The sequence below is a fragment of the Acomys russatus genome, chromosome 4 (assembly GCF_903995435.1).
Source record: "Acomys russatus chromosome 4, mAcoRus1.1, whole genome shotgun sequence".
Classification (NCBI taxonomy): Eukaryota; Metazoa; Chordata; class Mammalia; order Rodentia; family Muridae; genus Acomys; species Acomys russatus.
Genome location: NC_067140.1, coordinates 71,485,909 through 71,504,172, shown reverse-complemented (window position 1 = coordinate 71,504,172; position 18,264 = coordinate 71,485,909). Strand labels below are relative to the sequence as shown.

The 18,264-nt window shown below is 42.9% G+C and overlaps 1 protein-coding gene across 9 annotated transcripts in view; it reads right to left on the bottom strand.

The window, feature by feature from the left end:
• Plcb4 (phospholipase C beta 4) overlaps positions 1–18,264 on the bottom strand; it is a 376,936-nt gene that overhangs the window by 209,809 nt on the left and 148,863 nt on the right. For all 9 annotated transcript variants that reach the window (XM_051144704.1, XM_051144709.1, XM_051144703.1 and 6 more), the window contains exon 3: positions 12,414–12,471. The gene's annotated coding sequence lies outside the window, so the exon portion shown is untranslated. The remainder of the gene's footprint in view (positions 1–12,413; positions 12,472–18,264) is intronic.

Genomic DNA, 18,264 nt, shown 5'->3' with positions numbered 1-18,264 from the left:
TTTCATAAACAAAACAGAGGGTTTTTCAAATATTATTTATGTAATTGAAGATGACAGCTAATACAGCTGGAACACACACAAACCACAACAATTTCCAGTTGTCACTGCACAGGGGAAAGGAGTTCTTTTACTCTTTTCCAAAAGGTTCTGAAAACGGGGGCTCCTAGATCTCTAGAGTTCTAACTGGCAGCTTCAAAGCAGTAGGTAGGAGGTGGTTTGTTTCAAGGAGCATTCATGCAGGTTTCCTCGAGGTTTCTAGAGAGAAAGCTTAAGCAAGAGAGTCTTTCAGATCGCAGCATGCCTACAATATCCTACATGTCCTGGGAAACTGCACTGCAGCTATGACAGCTGCCTGAAGTACAGGGCCACAGCTAAGATTCAGTACAGGACAGAACAGTGATGGAAACGGAAGCAATGGCAGGCACACAGCGCGAAAGCAGTACCAGAAAAACATGTAACTGGGAGAGTCACAGTTCCAGACTTCAAAACTACTAAAAAGATACAGTAGTCAAAATAGTGTGCTATGGCAAAAGAATAGGACCCTAAAACAGGAGAACACAAGAGAAACCTATACTCCTATGCCTGGCTAACTTGTTACGACGATGTCATGATCACTCAATAGGAAAAGAAATCAACTCAACAAAGGGCCCTGGGACGTAGGATCCCAGGACAAATGAATGATGCTGGGCCCCTATTACCTCATATCCAATCCAGAGTGGACAAATGACCTAGATATACTACTACAGCCTACGAGCTAATGTCTGTAAAACTTGGAAGAAGACAGAGGGGAGCTTACCACAAGTCTTCACGAGCTTAACATTATTACATGGCAACTGTGCATTAGCAGATCCAGAGTACGACAGTGGAAAAAAATCAATGAAAAAAAGAAAAAAAGACAAACCTCAGCTTATATTATAAAAATGAAAAACCTTTGTTTGCCAAATGATACATTCAGATGCATGCAAATGCAACTTATGAAACAGAAGAAAAGCTCTTCCAACTGCATCTGCCAAGGATCAAACAACCAGAGAATCTATCTATCTATAATGGACCTCTACAACTAACTCAATAACCAAAAGGCAAATGGACCACTTTAAAAGTAAGCAGGGGATAAAAATAGGACACTTGCTCAAGAAAGAAACACTTGTTCAAGGAATAGCTAAGATGCAAGTGAAAGACTGGAGGATATGATTAGATATTTGGGAACAAAGGTTAAATGCAAGGGCTGGGGGTGTTTGCTTGCCATGCACAACTGTTCAGAGTAGTATATGCCTGGAATCCCAGCACGCAGGAAGTAAAGATGGAAGGATTACATGTTCAAGGCCATCCTGTACTACACAGCGAGTTTGAGGCCAGCCTGTGATTTAAAAAGAAAAAAATCCCTACCTTTAAAACGAAAGAAAGAAAAGATTACAACCATGATGGGGCACATCTTCATACCTACCAGAATTGCTACACTTTATTTAAAAAGTAAATAAAAGGCAAATATCTGTTGTCAGGGACAGCAACTGAATTGAAAATGTCATGGCTGCTGGCAGAAATGTAATTAGCAGGTCCTGTGAAAAAGTGTTGTAGTCCCTCAAAGGGTTAAACGTTTACATTTCATTTTATCCCTAAGTAGATATTCTAAAGAACTGACATTTGAGACTCCTCTATACATCAGCCAAAAAGCAGAACCCATGAGCCCTATCAGTAGATGGGTAGAGCAATGGTAGCATAGACAAGAAGAGATGAAGCTCAGATGCATGTTAGGATTCGAATGAGGCCTAAGGCATTGTGTCTAGCGAAAGAAGGTAGGCACAAGGTCCCGAACTGAGTGATCCTATTCATGTGCAATGCCCAAAATGGGTAAAGTCACCTAGAAACAAGGCAAACTGGTGGTTACTGGGAAAGGATAAAGGGAAAAGACCAGGACCAAGCAAGTGCCTGATAGTAGGGCTTTTCTTTGGGAGGGATGGAAGTGTTTGGAACTACGTAGAGGTGGTAGTTATATTTAAAAAAATGTGAAATGTTCAGACTAAAAGTTAGTTTTTATAGTGTGAATCTCACTCAATTAAAAAGAAAGCAGAGAGAGAAAAAAAGATCAGGAGAGCAGCCCAGGTTTTCCAGAGGCACTGGCAGAAATGAGGCCCAGGGAAGGGTATGCTAGTGCCTGCTAATGTAGGGGGACAGGAGCAGAACAGGGCAAATGCAGGAAGACAAAGCTGGTCTCGGTAACTGAAGAGGAGCGCTTGTGTGTCGCCCAAAGCACAGAAATAGCACTGTGTGGAGTACAGAAGGCAGGGCACCATCACTGGGTCAGAAAAGAGCACCGAGGTGAGGACAGCAGGCACCATGTGCTCTCCAAGCCCATTCCTTTACAGAGGCTTTACTTAACCAGAAGACAGAACAAGGAGCTACAGAGGAGGAGAAAAGGAAAGCTCATTAGCAATCAGTCCTGAGCCTCATGGAATGGCCTAGTTTTATATCAACCAGCTGAGGAGAGGAAGAAGAGGCAAACAAAGTGGAGAGACTCAGTATTCACTCTGTGGCCCATCCTACAGCAGTACCACAAGATGCTGAAATCAATGGTACTGTACTCACACTATGCACAAGCAAACTGAGGTCCAGGGTTCAGGACTCGCAGGTCTTTGTGGATTCTCTCCAGGTGCTAAGTTTAAAATCACTAGTTTCTCAGCAAACTAAATTTCATTAGGAAAGTATTCTAGGGTTCTGTTTTTCCATAAATTCGATAAGGACGCACTCACACGTCCCAGTGCAAAGAAATGGATCAAACCTCTCCAAATTCCAGAGCACTATTATTAAACACATCACCGCTGCGTGAATTTCTTACTTATTTGCCACATGGCTGCTCTGGTCTAGCTAACTGAACCCTTGCTACAAAGTCACAAGTTCTCCAGAAGGACCAGAAGATCAGGTCACACTGCCATAGGGAGTCCCTGGGGTTGTCCTCTAACTGTTCTCTTCCTGCTCTGATGACACCTGACTCTCCAGACAGGCCACAAAATATGCAAAGGAAGGAAGCAGCTGATCTTCCCAGGTGTGGGAACCCAAGGTCACTGGTAGTTTCTCTCCTAGGAGAGGTTATTTCAGTCCTCACTCCTGGGCAAGCTGTCTCTTCCCACCCGAGGACAGCAAACACGGGGCATATGCTCTTCTTGTAACTTCAGAAAAGGAGGGGAGGGCTTTTCAAATGCAATAATTTCTACCTGCTTAAGCATGTTTATTTACTAAAAATATTTATTTAAAAGAAAAAAATTAGAAAAATTTTGTTAAACTTTTTATGGAGAAAAGGGAACATTCCTCCATTGCTGGTGGGAGTGCAAACTGATACAACCACTGTGGAAATCAATCTGGCACTTTCTCAGAAAATTGGGAATAAATCTAACTAAAGAACCAGCTATGCTACTCCTGGGCATATAGCCAAAAGATGGCCCAACATACAACAAGGGCATTTGCTCAACTGTGTTCATAGCAGCCTTACTCATAATAGCCAGAAACTGGAAACAACCTAGATGTCCCTCAACCAAAGAACAGATGAAGAAAATGTGGTACATTTACACAACGGTATACTATTCATCTATTAAAAACAAGGACGTCTTGAAATTTGCAAGCAAATGGGTGGAACTGAAACAATCATCCTGAGTGAGGTAACCCAGACCCAGAAAGACACACATAATATATACGCACTTATAAGTAGATATTCGCCATATAGTACAGGATAACCTTACTACAATTCACTGACCCAAAGAAGATAAGTAACAAGGAGGACTCGAGGGAAGATACTTAAATCTCCTCAAGGAGAAACAGAATGGACAGAAGCAGAAATAGTGTAGGAGAGAAAGCCTGTAGAGAAATGTGGATGGAGGTCAGACTTGGGGAGAGGGAACGGAAGAATGGAGGGCTTGTACAGAGAAGAGAAAGCATGGGTAGGGGTATCTGGGATGAGCTGGAGATCTATGATAGGATGACTATAGCTGAGACTCCCAGTAGCTAAGGTCATGGAGACTGAAGAGGCCACCGTCTATCTAGAACCCCTAGTAGAGAGAGAGGCACACCAATCCACCTACAAAAACTTTGACGCAAAATTTACCCTGCCTACAGGATGGGCAGGGATAAACATAGAGCAGAGATTGAGGGAATGTCCAGCCCAATGCCTGGTCCAATCTGAGACCCATCTCATGAGAGACAGCCAATCCCTGACACTATTAACAACATTCTGCTATGCTTGCAACAATGGGAGCCTAGCATAGCTGTCCCCTGAGAGGCTGCACCCAGCAGTGGATCGAAACAGATGCTGAGAATCACAGCCAAACATTGGGTGAAGCGCAGGGAGACTTATGGAAGAGTGGGAGGAAGAATAGAAGGACCTGGAACTGACAGGAGCGCCACAAGGGACCAACAGAGCCAACTAACCTAGGCACAGTGGGGGCTCATGGAGACTGATGCACCAACCAAAGACCATGCATGAACTCAACCTAGGCCGCTTACATATATGTAACCACGACAGTGGGTGAAAGCTGCTCTAGGGACCCGCCAGCTGTAAGGGCAAGAGCTAAAGTGGGGGACTTTCATGTGGTAGGATTCCAGGCCTCTTCCTGTTTCTTCAAACCTTGTGAGGAAACTGTAATTTGAACAAATCACAATGTGCACATAGCTTCTTACATGCTTAAGTGAGAGACAGGACAAGCTTAAACTTGCACTACAGTATAAAACTGACATTTTCTTTTCAAATATATCCTGCTATAATTTTTGTTGAATATATCTCTTTCCCAAGGTTTTATTTTAAAATAAACACAAGTTCTTCTCCAAACAGTTCATATATTCTTACAGTATACAGGCATAGCATGTACCTGCCAACAAGATTCTATGACTAACATTTTACACTAGCAGCTTTGATGACTATCTAGCCCTTGCATGAATTTCAGAATAGTAAGTTCCAGGGCTGAGAACACTTTATTTAAAGGCTTACACCTATGGTATCTCAATCATTTCTAGGGGACAGTGGTGACTTTGCAAAGGTGAAAGAGAGAGAAAGAGAATGCCACTGTGCACGTAGTGTCAGGCCCAAGGGTGGCTGAAGATGACACTTTGGAAAAACGGAAATTCCCGTGAAACCAGAGAAATAGAAACAATGCTGACCTTGGCTCCTGTCAGCAAAAAGTATCTTTCAAAGGTCACAGTGTTTGCTTCCTACTCTTTCCTCCTCCATCTAATGAGCCTGGGAAGGTCAGACAAGGTGAGCCAGCAATAGATAGAGCAAGAAGAAGCCACTATGAGAAAACAGGGAGCGAAACCCAGCCACTGGCCAAAGTAAAAACTTCTGTCTTCTGAGAAAGTCAGACATGTGTGATAAAGGCAAGTCCTTGGAGTGAGAAAAGTCAGGGGTGAGAAATTCGCCCTCCTTCTTCGTTTTGCCATGTTCTCTCTTCTTTTCCAATTCTTCAACAAATGAGACAGAAAGAAAAAAAGGTGGGGTTGGGATATATCCACTGTGTGGGAACAACTCTAAAAGTAGAAGGAAGGATCATTAAAGATAAATGGAGGGACAGGGTTGGCCATTTCGGACCTAAGCAACTTTAGACTTTGTTAAAGGCCACCTGGCCTAAGTTACTGCGCAACCGAAAGGGAGAGAGCAGTTGTGTAGAATTATGGGTCCTGGAAGAGCGTGAGAGCATTCCCAGGGCATGACTAAGGGGAAGATGTGTACAGCAGTGCAGGAAAGGGCCCCCTGATGGAAGCCATGAGGCATCAGGTCCATGGCCAAGTCATAAAGTGACAGCACTTCTGTCAGCTGGAAAAATCACCCCAGAGATGAGTCAAACTGAATCCTACAGTTGCCCATGAAGAGAAACAACCCTAGAGAAAAAAAAAAAAAATTAGGCTGTGTGACGAGAGAGATGCTCAGCCAGATCATGGCTGCCCCCAGCCAGCCTCTTGCACCAATGTCAGCAGCCAAGTGACTACACTACATTAGATTCTGGAACAAGCAAGGCCTTCCCAAACTGTGGACCCATGAAAGAGGAAGAACCAAAGAGGTCAGTCACCATTGTTAGTCCAAGCGCCCACATTTTGTTATAAAGCAATCATTAACTGGAACAGAACCCAATAAACTCTGGACTGTGGTGATATCTTACCTTATAAACTACAAAAATCCCAGGAATGTGGTCACTCCTAAGCTTTCCTGCATGAGAATGGGCACTGCCATTAAATGTGTCCACCTGCAAGTACAAAACTTTTTCTAGAACTTTCCCCCAACCTACACCACAAACACACATATATTTTCAGCCATAAAATACTGTCCTTTTATTAATATTTCTATATGCAGCTCACATTCTACCAAGTATTAATCCTAGACTTAATCCTGAAGGTTATCAGTAATATCTTACTTGAAAATTCCAGTTTTTATATCCCCGAGTCTTGCCTGCGAGGCTCTTAAACAGGCAATGACTGTGGACCAGCTCACTTCAGCTGGACAGCAGTGCCGCCTAATTTCTTTACTGAATAGGGTTCCAGGCTGGGAGAGTCCCCAGCACTGGCTAGTAGTTTATTAAAAGCAGTAAAGCCTTTTAAAAGAGATTATACCTGTAAACCTGCACTGTACAATTTAGTCCACTAAAGCCAAATGTCACTTTTTGAACCCTGAAAATGTCACTATTCTGAGCTGAGATTTGTTATTTAGCAAAAGAAGAACTAGTAGGGTTGGAAGATGGTTCCATTGATAAAGTGCTTGTTTTGCAAGCTCAAAGATCTAAGTTCACTCTCCCAAAACTCACATAAAAATGTCAAGCATGGGTGGAGTACATTTGGCATCTCCAGCTCTGGGCCAGGCAGAAACAGGAAGATTCAGAGTGGCTCACTGGCCAGCCAGCATGGCCTCCTCAGCAAATTCTAGGCTCAGTGGGAGATCTTCTCCTAAGGAAAAGGTGGATGGCATGATACCCAAGTTGTCCTCTAGGCTATGCATGCATGTATGTAAAAGTATACATGTACTTGCATAAAAGTGGACTTGTGTGTACATGTGAAAACACATACATACACACACAGAGATAAATAGATAGATTGATAGATAGATATAGATAGATACATAGAATGTACAGTTTTTTTAAAGTATAACATGTCAATAATGTACTTATTAAATGCCAAATGATAATAATTTGGATATATTTGGCTAAATATATCCTTCATATTAATTTAACCTACCATGTCAGACATTCCAGCATTCAGCTTTGGCTACTATGCTCTGTTTCTTTCCTTTACTGAGACTAGAAAATTACACATTTTAAATTAGCATGCATAGCTCACATGATATCTCTACTGAGCAGCACTGACCTCACAACTCGGGTGGGAAAACATAAACTTTTCTGTCATTTTAGAACTGAAGGCTCCTAAATGCATACTATTCCCTAAAATGTTTACGGAAATATTTTCAAAGGATGAACAAAGAGATGAGAACAAAAGATAAATAAGTCAGGCTGGGGATGTCTGCTTAGTGACAGAATGATGGTGGGGGTGGGGTGGAAGTGGTGGGGGTAGAGGTGGTGGGGGTACAAGTGGTGGGGGTAGAAGTGGTGGGGGTAGAGGTGGTGGGGGTAGAGGTGGTGGGGGTAGAGGTGGTGAGGGTAGAGGTGGTGGGGGTGGAAGTGGTGGGGGTAGAGGTGGTGGGGGTACAAGTGGTGGGGGTAGAAGTGGTGGGGGTAGAGGTGGTGGGGGTAGAGGTGGTGAGGGTAGAGGTGGTGGGGGTGGAAGTGGTGGGGGTAGAGGTGGTGAGGATAGAGGTGGTGGGGGTAGAGGTGGTGGAGGTGAGAGTGATGGGGTAGAGGTAGAGGTAGTGATGGAGGTGGTGGTAGAGATGGAGATAGTGGAGGAGGAAGTGGTGGTGGTGAAGGTGATGGTGGTGATATTATTTCTTAGACTTGTTTCTGGAAAGAATAATTTTTCAATTGGATAATAACACGGTATCTTTGTCTCTTTGTCCTTAGCACTCAAGTCATTATTCACATCAACAATGACTTAAAGAAGGCTTTGAAATACCAAGTTTTCCTAACTCTGATTTCTACTATCTGCAAAGTATCTAGGTGTCTTTCAACACTGCAATCTTTTAAGGACTTGGGGATTTGAAAGAAGAGTTTACTACATTCTCAAGAGAAGAAAATGAACTTCATATAATTTCTGAAAGTGCTTAACTTTAACTGGGAAAGATCAGAAAAGATGAAGAATATAACGAAGACTTCTTGAGTGAGGCCTCCTTCTCCTTCCACTGGTGGAACATCTTCTCTAGCAGAGGCAGGCAGCAGGAGTGCTGCCTACAGCCAAAGGCTGATGCGGGGAGGGAGACACCCAGCTCAGCTGCCTCTAGTGAACATGAACCTCCACAAGACTGGGCTGAAGACTTCAGGACCTCCATCCACATTCTCAACTAGGCAGGGCAAGTATCTTACTCCTCCTCCTCCTCCTCCTTCTCTTCTTCTTCTTCTTCTTCTTCTTCTTCTTCTTCTTCTTCTTCTTCTTCTTCTTCTCCTTCTTCTTCATCTTTGTCATCGTTGTCTTCATTTTCTCTTCCTTCTCCTGGCTCCACTCCCTAGTGTCTCCTGAGAGACCTAACTAATAAATCTCTTGGGCAGAAAGTCTCGAGTTCAATACATTTATTTCATTCTTGTTGAGATTTTCTAAATACGAGATCTTGATTGATATATCCCAGGCTGGCCTTGAATTCTTGCCATAGCATCCTCCTCCTGTCATAGCATCCCATGTTCATGTGTCACCACACCCAGTTTCAGCTCAAGAATCCTGAAATGAATAATATGCTCTGAAAATGTAAAGCTATAGCCTTCCATGGCTCTTCTTGCTGTCTCAGGAAGCAGCTTTAATAAGCAAGAGGTTGAAATAAATTCAGCTCTACCTTCTAATAAGTAAGCAGTATTTTGCTCCTGAAAAAAAAAATGCACTTGTCCTATATTAGATTTAAAAAATAGATCAGGAGTTTGAGGGCTATGCAAAACTGGCCCCACCCCTCACCTAAGCATGTGGGATAGCTGGCCTCAGGAGTATGAGCACAGAAGAGCTGCCCCTACCTCTAGTCAGCTGCAGTACTCCAGAAAGAAGGCCTGTGGAAGTGTCCAATGAGCCTCCCCAAGGGCATGAGCTTGGGAGAGCTGACCCTGCCTCTGATCTACTGTGTAGTAGCTTCTGCAAGGGAGAGATCCCCTCCTCTTCCTTTTACCCTGGATATCTGCAGAGGGTGGGAGAGGTGGCCCTGGGGTCATGAGAGCAGGAGAACCATCCTGCCCCTCACCTGCTGCAGCACTTGCGAGAGGGGCCCTGCATCTGGCCTAGGCAGCACATTAGAGCTAGCCCTGGGTGTGGGGTTGCTGATAAGCTGACCCCTAGGACATGAGAGTGGGAGAGATGGTGGGCTGGCCAGCTCAGATACCTCTCAGGCTTAGATACAGGGCTTTGGATTGCCTCACCCCAACATCTACCCCATAGATGAACTGTTGCGGTGCATGATGGGGCCGGTCCTTCAGATTCAAAAATCCAGGATCTCTGTGACACAGGGCAACAGCAGGCTATCCTAGAGGAGTCCCAGTAAGGTTCCAGTATTGGTAGACTAGCAGAAGCCAGAGGCCTCATACTAGACCAATAAACCATTTCAATGATCATTTACATTAAAGAAGAGTGGACAAGTATACTGGGGGCATACTGTGACACACTACAGCTTCCACAAGATTTTTTTCTCAGTGGGGGGATTGCTGCAATGGTGGAGGACAGGTCTGAGGAGAAGGGGAGATGAGTAGGGTTGGGGTGCATGATGTGAAATTCACGAAGAACCAATAAAAAGTTAAAAGAAATAGATCAGGGAAAAAAAGGCAAAGATGGAAATAGTCAAGGTAACATATATGGGTGTCCAGTTGTGAAAGACGTCAGGATAGCATAGAAAATTTCAGTAAGAAAAGGAGGATGGAGAAGAAAAGAATGAGGGAAGAAGGGGAATCAGACACTAGTGAACTGCACATAATACAGCTTAGAAGTTCTAAATGCAGTTAATATTGAATTAAAACAATTTAAAATAAGTCAGAGAGAAACAATGTATCCTACACATCAGTGTCTTTAAGAGCCATAGTTCAGTGGTTTTCTGAACTAAAATCACACAGAAAATAAGTTTGCCAAAGCTGATTTTCTTATTCCAAATTTGAAAATCGTATTTGGTCTGATTATACATGATGTGTAGTGACATAAAAATGAAAAAAAAAATCCTAAAAGTGGTCATTGTGTTTACTGTATAATTTGTTTATGAGTACAGAGTATTTCAGCGGGGGGTGGGGGGGGGGTAGGGTGTTTGTCTGTCTGTCTGCATGTATGTCTGTGAACCTCTTGTATGCCTGTTGCCGACAGTGGCCAGAAGAGGGCTTCGCTGTCGCAGGAACTGGCGTTACAGACAGGCGTGAGTTGCACTGGAGATGCTAGGAATTAAACCCAGGGTCCTCTGGAAGAGCAGTTAGTGTTCTTAACCACTGGGCCATCTCTCCAGCCCAAACTGTATATAGATTTTTAATTTTTAAAGTTTATTCGCTAACACTGGTAATAAGCTAAGTTCTATGTGGCATAAATAAGCAGAATTTAAGATATACCACCACATGAACTAAAATACACTCTGAATGCACACCGTCCGTGGACATGAAAGAGACTAAAAAACATTTGGACTAGTGTGAAGTCTGAAATAACTCATGCTTGGAATCAAAGGAACTAAAGCAACATCCTGAAATCCAACCAGCGACGCTCAGATTCCAGGTCTAGATGTTTTCAACTCTATCTTGTTCAAAGAATTAAATTTTATTCAATATTTTTTAAGTAATTATAATGCATAGGATCGAATCTTTGGATGGTGCTTAAGAGAGACAAAACGCTTTTACTTTTAGGAGCTCCTGGGTGTCGGAGTGGGATACACAAGAACTCTTGTGTGACTATGAGGGCAAGAGTAACACAAAGATGACAGCCAACATCCAGGTAGTTAAGTCCAATCAGCTGTTATGGAGATGGGGAAGGAAGAAGCCCCACAGGGTGTCTGCCATCCTAAGACCTGGGGCCCCCCAAAGTCTCTGTCTAATCAAATACCAGGGCTTACACCATGAGGCACAAAATCATCCTCCTTGAATTTAGAACATGCAAAGCACTCCTAGTTCCTGGTGCTGCTGTGGCGCTTGACACTTGTATTTATAGTCACTAAAAACAGATATCTTCCTCAATCCATTATAAAATAAAATTAATTTAAAAAAAGAGACCCACCTAAGGATAATATAACTGAAGTATTGGAAAAGTGGACAGTCCAGAAAGATACCATAAAAATAGAGTAGAAAGAAAATGCTGTATCTATCTATACTGATTCAAAGTCTCTAAAATTACTCAGCATCCTTAATCAGACTATGCCTACTAAGACAAGCTTATGAGTCACCCTTGAGGGGGTGGTAAAATAAAGTACACTGGACTAAAAATAGGTAGGAACATTCAATAATAAATCCACTTTCTTGATATTCTTATATCACTGAAGACTGGCCATTTGGAGATGGGGTCACGTTATGCAATTCTTCTTTCCCCTCACAGAAAGGCCGGAAGACAATCAGCCAGGGTCAGTGCCAGGAGATAATGACGCATCTGGCATGGGGTGCAGCATCTTGAAGAAGACTGATACTAACAGCCTGGTACTCAGAACGCACCTACCAGGAGGAACAAGGAAGACCCTGGTTCGTGGGAAGTACTGAAAAATGACTTCTTGCCTCTTAGCAGAAGAAACGGCACATAGCGCGATACTCCAACAGCAATTTTAAAACAGCCATTTGACAGAGGGACCTGAAGAAAGTAGTCGTCTTTGGCTGGGATCTGGTGCTAGCTTAAAGCATTGACAAGTGTCCATTTGTAAATAAAACAAATTGTCCATCCAAGGATAGTCTGGGTTATTTCATGGAGGATTTATGGTAAAATTAGAGGCATATCCAAGGATTTGACTGGCACCCCTCCCGAAGGCAGTTGCCTCAAAATAAAGGTTTCTCGCTGGTATGTGATCAGAGCTGTGATTTTTCACAATGGTGGGAATCTTCTCAACAAAACCTACATGAGACTTAAAGTTATAAAGATTTTTCTCTCAATGACACCAAATGCTTCCTAAGGCCAGGCAGCTGTCACAAGTAGCAAGAACACAAGTGGAAGGGTAGTGGCTAAGTTAGTTTCAGAGTTGGTGAGATGAAATCTAGAAAATCCCAGGAGATCCTGCTTGCCTCTCCACCACACCAAGGAAAACAGCCATGCACCACTTCTAAGAGACACTGGACAAAACGATTTGCTTCTCAGATCTCAAACCCTAAAGTGCTACCAAAACAACTCTTCCTAGGGGGACACAAGGTGGGGGACTTACTCACCAGGCAGCTGGCAACAACGGCAAGGGATGTCTACCAGGTCAAACCCTGTGCACAGTCCCTGCAAAGAAAGCAAGCACAGACAAGACAAATGTCAACATAAAGTTCTCTCAGAATTCTTGAGTACGTAAGCAGTCTTTGGTTTCAGAATAAGAATTGAGAATATGTTTCGTAAAACACATCAGAAGGCTGCATAAATTACTAATGACCCTAGACATAAACAGTAAAGATTCCAAGTCATCAAACTAGAGATACTGACTGCTACATGCTACATGGTTTTACACATGCCCTACAACGGTGCTATCTCCTGCCAAAGCCCTAACTTTGGAAAGCAATTAAGCACCAATTTAACAGCAAGGCCATCTAAGATCTTCACAAATAATTGGATTGTCTTTTCCCCGATTAATAGGAAAACGACCTTAGATGACCTGTAATTGCAAGAACTCTTTCTAATGTCCTTAGCTGAACTAACATTGGAAGAAATATTGCAACTATAAGCAAAGACTGTGTTTCAATATTTTTTTTATTAATAGGCTGTTTGCATCAAATCTGGATTTGGTGTTTGAGTTTTGGTTGAGCTAATGTTTAATCTTAAAGACATTCCAATATCAGAAGTACACAGGGTATACAAACGGTGACCAATAATAGGAAAAATGGTGTCTGTAACCGTTTGAATTTGAAATCCTGACCATCACCTTCTGTGGATAGAGTGTTTACAGTGCAGCAAGAAAGGGGACAGTTCAAAACACAGAAAGCAGCAAATATGAGTCTAGAGGAACAACTACGAATACAAACGTGCAGTTAACAGGATTCATTTGGGCAAAGTGGGGTACTGTAGTGCACTTGTGACCCTACTGTGTTTAAATGAACTTATCTGGTCCGTGTGCAAATATACGGAGGTGAACACTATCTGAAGCTGTAATACAAATCTAAACATAAAAAAGTGGAATGGAAGAAAAAGTAAAGAGACAGGGAAAACAAAGACAGAGGAAGGCAAGCCTTTGGCTTAAATCTTATATTCAGGTATTGTATGTTATTTTAACCAGCGGACATGGTACCTTTAAAGATGCAATTAAGATAAACATGAAATCCACCCCAGTGACAAGGAAACATGCCATTTGAATACGATGCCCAGAACTAGAGCGTGTACATCTCTGTGCGTGTGGACTTACTGTAAGCATGAACTGAATCACGACAGTGCCAGCTAGTTGTATGTCAACTTGAATCAATCAACAAACTGGAATCGTTTTGGGAGAGAGAAGCCCTAAACTGAGAAAAGGCCCCACCAGACCAGCCTATGGGAAAGCCTGTGGTGCATTTTCATCACTGCTGATTGATGCAGAAGAAGCCAGCCCACTGTGAATGGTGCCACCCTGGGCAGGTTGGTGGTCCTGAATGCTCTCAGAAACCAGGCTGAGCTGGACATGGAGAGTGAAATTAACAGCACTCTTCCATGGCCTCTGCATCAGTTCTTGCCTACCTCCGGGTCCCTACCTTGAGTTCCTGCACAACTAAGTGATGGACTGTGATGGAGAAGTGGAACAAAATAAATCCTTTGCACCCCAAGTTGCTTATGGACATGGTGTTTCATCACAGCGATGGAAACCCCAACTAAAATAAAGATACTGAATCCCCACATAAACTCTGAAATGATGTGCGATGACTACTCCTATCTTAAACAAGGGAGAAGAGGAAATATTCAACTGTACCAAAAATGGAGGCTCTAGAGAGCACAGAGATTGCAGAAACTCTGATCAGGGCGAATTGTGATGGTGTTACTTCCCTCATGGAACTTACTGTGTTCTTCATATTACATTTATGTTTGTAATTGTATATGAACATGAGACTGTAGCTGCCACAAGGATGTGGACTGTGTGTGTACTGAAAACCATCACCAGCATCCTTTACACTTAGCACAGGCTCTGGAACTTAATAGGAGCTCAGAAAAACACAGGTAATGAAATAGATCGTTAAGTGGTCCATGCAGAGCTGAGATATTAAATTTCTTAACTCCCTTATGCTTCTTAGAGGTGTAAAACAAGCCTGGGTCCTAAGAAGATCACTGACTAATTGCCCTGCCAGAGCTATCATTTTGGAAGCAAAGACTTACAGACTAGACATGTATTTTCCCATCTTTTTTTCTATTTCCTCTATGACCAAGCATAGGATTGCAGGATGTGGGAAAAATCAGTCTCAACCCCACACAGGACCAGCTCATCGCAAACCATTCTAATACTGGCATATCAGGACAGTGCTGTCATCAGGGAGAGAGAATCCCACTTGTCAGCTTTCGCACTGAGATATTATAAATCTGGGCACTGAAGGCTAAACATGGTCTTTAGGAAAGCATGTGCTGTTAGTGTGAGGGGAGTCAGGGGGCGGATATCAGGAGTGTCCCTGGACCTTCTCTCTGTACTTTGACTTTTAAAAAAGAAGAAAGGTTTTCCTATAAGGTAAAAAGGAACTTAATGGTTGAACAAAATGCCAAAATCCCAATAGTATGTGGATCCTAGTAAAAAAAACAAAAAAAACAAAACAAACAAACAAACAAACAAAAAAAACAGCAGCTCATCAAATACTCAATGGGAAGAGACAATCGGCTCAACAAATGCTACAAGAACAAGCAAAACAAGGGCACAGGCCAGCCACGAGGTCCATCAGAGACACAAAACTACAGCAGGCCACTATTGCTGGACTTCAGGTCCCCACTGTCAGGGACCCTTGTGTCGAGGCCATTTAATCACTTCACCCTGGAGTTAGGGATCGGTAGACACACACCTCTTCATCAAGACCCTATGAGCATATAGAGGGGGAGGAGGTCCCCCTCAGTCACAGTCATAGGGGAGGGGGAGTAAGGGGAAAATGGGAGGGAGGGAAGAATGGGAGGATACAAAAGATGGGATAACCATTGAGATGTAATATGAATAAATTAATAAAATAAAAGTTTTAAAAAATAAATAAATTTTAAAAAAAGATTTACGAGCACGAAAGGAAAAGAAGGACTCTACCTTCCCACTGTTGCCACCACAGTGAACGCCTACCCAGAGAGCTCGCAAGCCTTCCATCTGTCCCTCCCTAAGGCTGAGAAAAGACCCTAGCCGCCGCAAAGAAGTACAACAGCCCCTCCACCTGCCATTAGCTAACCACACTGAAGTACAAAACTGGGGATTCCGCGGGAGCTGCGGGGGTTATTTTATGGAGGCTGCTTCTTTTAAACTAGGAATAATGGTAATGGCTTTGCAATTAGTAACAACAGTCTTTTGCCAGGTTTCCATCATGGATTCGTTTTCTGTGGCTTCTTAACAAATTGCCACAAAACACAGTGACTAAAAACACATTTATTAACTCCTGGTGTGGTCAGTCAGAAGTTAGGACACCAAACAGGGCAATATGTTTGGTCTCTTAAAAAGTTGAAATACAGCTTCCTGCCCTTCTAGAGGCCCTGACCAATACTTTTTCTCCTCCTCCTCCTCCTCCTCCTCCTCCTCTCTCTCTGTCTCTCTCTCTCTCCTCTCTCTCTCTCTCTGTGTCTGTCTGTCTCTCTGTCTGTCTCTCTCTGTCTCTGTCTCTCTGTCTCTCTGTGTGTGTGTGTGTGTGTGTGTGTGTGTGTGTGTGTGTGTTTCTGTGTGTGTGTTTGGGGGGGAGTAGAATATGACATTGTACTTAGTGCCTACCTTACACCTGTCATCTGTGTGCCTCAGGCTATGATAGAAGGTGATGCCACAAGAAAAGCTAACTGGTATATATATATGTATATATGTGTGTACATATATGTATATATACATATACATATGTGTATATACGTGTCAGCTCATAACTGTATATAAGTCCAGTGTTAAGATATCCAAAGCCTATTCTAACCTCCGAAGGCCCCTGAATGCATGTGGTGTATATGTGTGTGTATATGTGCATATGTGTGTGCATATATATGCATATATGTGCATATATATATACACATATGCACCACATGCATTCAGAAGCCCTTGCAATTTAGAATAGACTTTGGATATCTTGACATTGGAGTTACAGACATGTGCGTGGTGGGAACTAAACCTCGGTCCTCTGGAATGCAGCAACTGCTTTTAACCATTGAGCCGTCTCTCCCAATTTTGCTCCATACAAATCCTCTTCCACTATGCCTCAGGCTGAACAGATAAATTGGGAACAAACAGGAACACAGCAAAAGCTAGCACTGGAGGATAGGGAGGAAAGACATTGAGTTCCTTTACATTACAGAGAAGATCAGACACCTCAAGGTGAAGAGAAAGAAGACCCCCCCCCAGTCCAGTATTTTTGAATCCTTTTCCTTTAATCACACCCAGCTCCAGTATGGACAGTATGGCTGCAGGAGCCCAGGTACCACAGACCCCAAGGAACCCCACCAAGCTCAGATGCCTCGAGTTGGTGGTACTGAACACTGCAGGAGCTGTGGAGGGGAGCACACCACCAGAACATCTGCATTCAGGGTGATGTGCTCTAGGTGACTCACTTCCTTCACTGAGCTAGGCAACTCTGTGTGTCAGGTGGCATTTGCTCAGTGACAGTAACCATGGACCACTAGCATCCAGAGGCTCTCTGCATACAGCAGTGAGAGCTAGAACTACACCTTAGATGGGCATCTTCATTTTCTACTATTCATTCTCATTTCCTGTGTCTTTTTTGGCTATTAGCAGAAATCACAGAAACGAAAATTTGTTTCGTCAGAGAAGCATCTCTTTCATCTGACTTTTGTGGTATTGGTTTTTTTGTGAGTTTAATTTTAAAGGGTCTGAAGCTAAATAATTTGACTTAACACACCATGCAATGTAGCTACACCATTCACGTATGTTTCAGGTGACACAGAAGTGAAACATCCCTGACTTCCCATGATCCTCAGTGAAGCCTGCAGAAGATTCCAGCAGGGTCTTGATTCCAGAAGCCTGGATGCTTGCCAAGCCAGGTAATTATTCTCTGCCTACCTAATTTCCCCAGGCAATTTTAATTGAAAATGCTATCATCTTTTATCTGTTTCTCAGTTCTAATCTGCTCTGAAGCCTCCCTGTGTCCTGCTTCTTGCCTCCACCGTAAGCTCCCTGAGCTGATCTCTTTTTGAAACTTGAGTCGAAAAAACAAGTTTCTTAAGTTCCTCAGGGGAAAAAAATCTAAGATATATATATGAGCCATTTAATTAGTCTCAAACTAGTCTCTGAATACCACTGGCAGACAGCATGAAATATCCCTTCCTGCTGTCTAAATTTATGAAGTTTATTTTGTGAACAGAAACCTAAAGCTGTTCTACATACATACACACACACACACACACACACACACACACACACACACACACACACACACACACACATGACATTGGTATCATCTTGTTCTCTTTTTGTTAAAGCCCTATTATTCATTTCCAAATAACCTGTTTAACAATTAGCAAAAACCAAAACGATCCGACGATGCTGGAGCATCATTGAGAAATGCAAGAGGAATATGCATTTTGGGTGACTTCCAGTTTCCACGCTCTGAAACCCATACTGTCCAAGAGACACAGGGAAGGCCACAGGCACATGCTACATGTGCAATATTAATTTTTCCAACATCACTGTTAGAAGTGTACAAAGAAGATGGAGTACCACTCAGTGTTACAACAAAGGACTGCTGATTAACAACCAACGGGATGCAGTGAAGGGAGTGCTGCAAGAGAAGCTGGCCATAAAAGGATATACATTATGTAATTCTCAGTACATGACATACTCGAAATGACAGAAATTACACAGGTGCAGCACAGATTAGCGATTCTTCTTACAAAAAGAGAAAAGAATGGGAGACAGCCATTGACCCTAGGAAATAATAGTACCGGAGACCTACACAG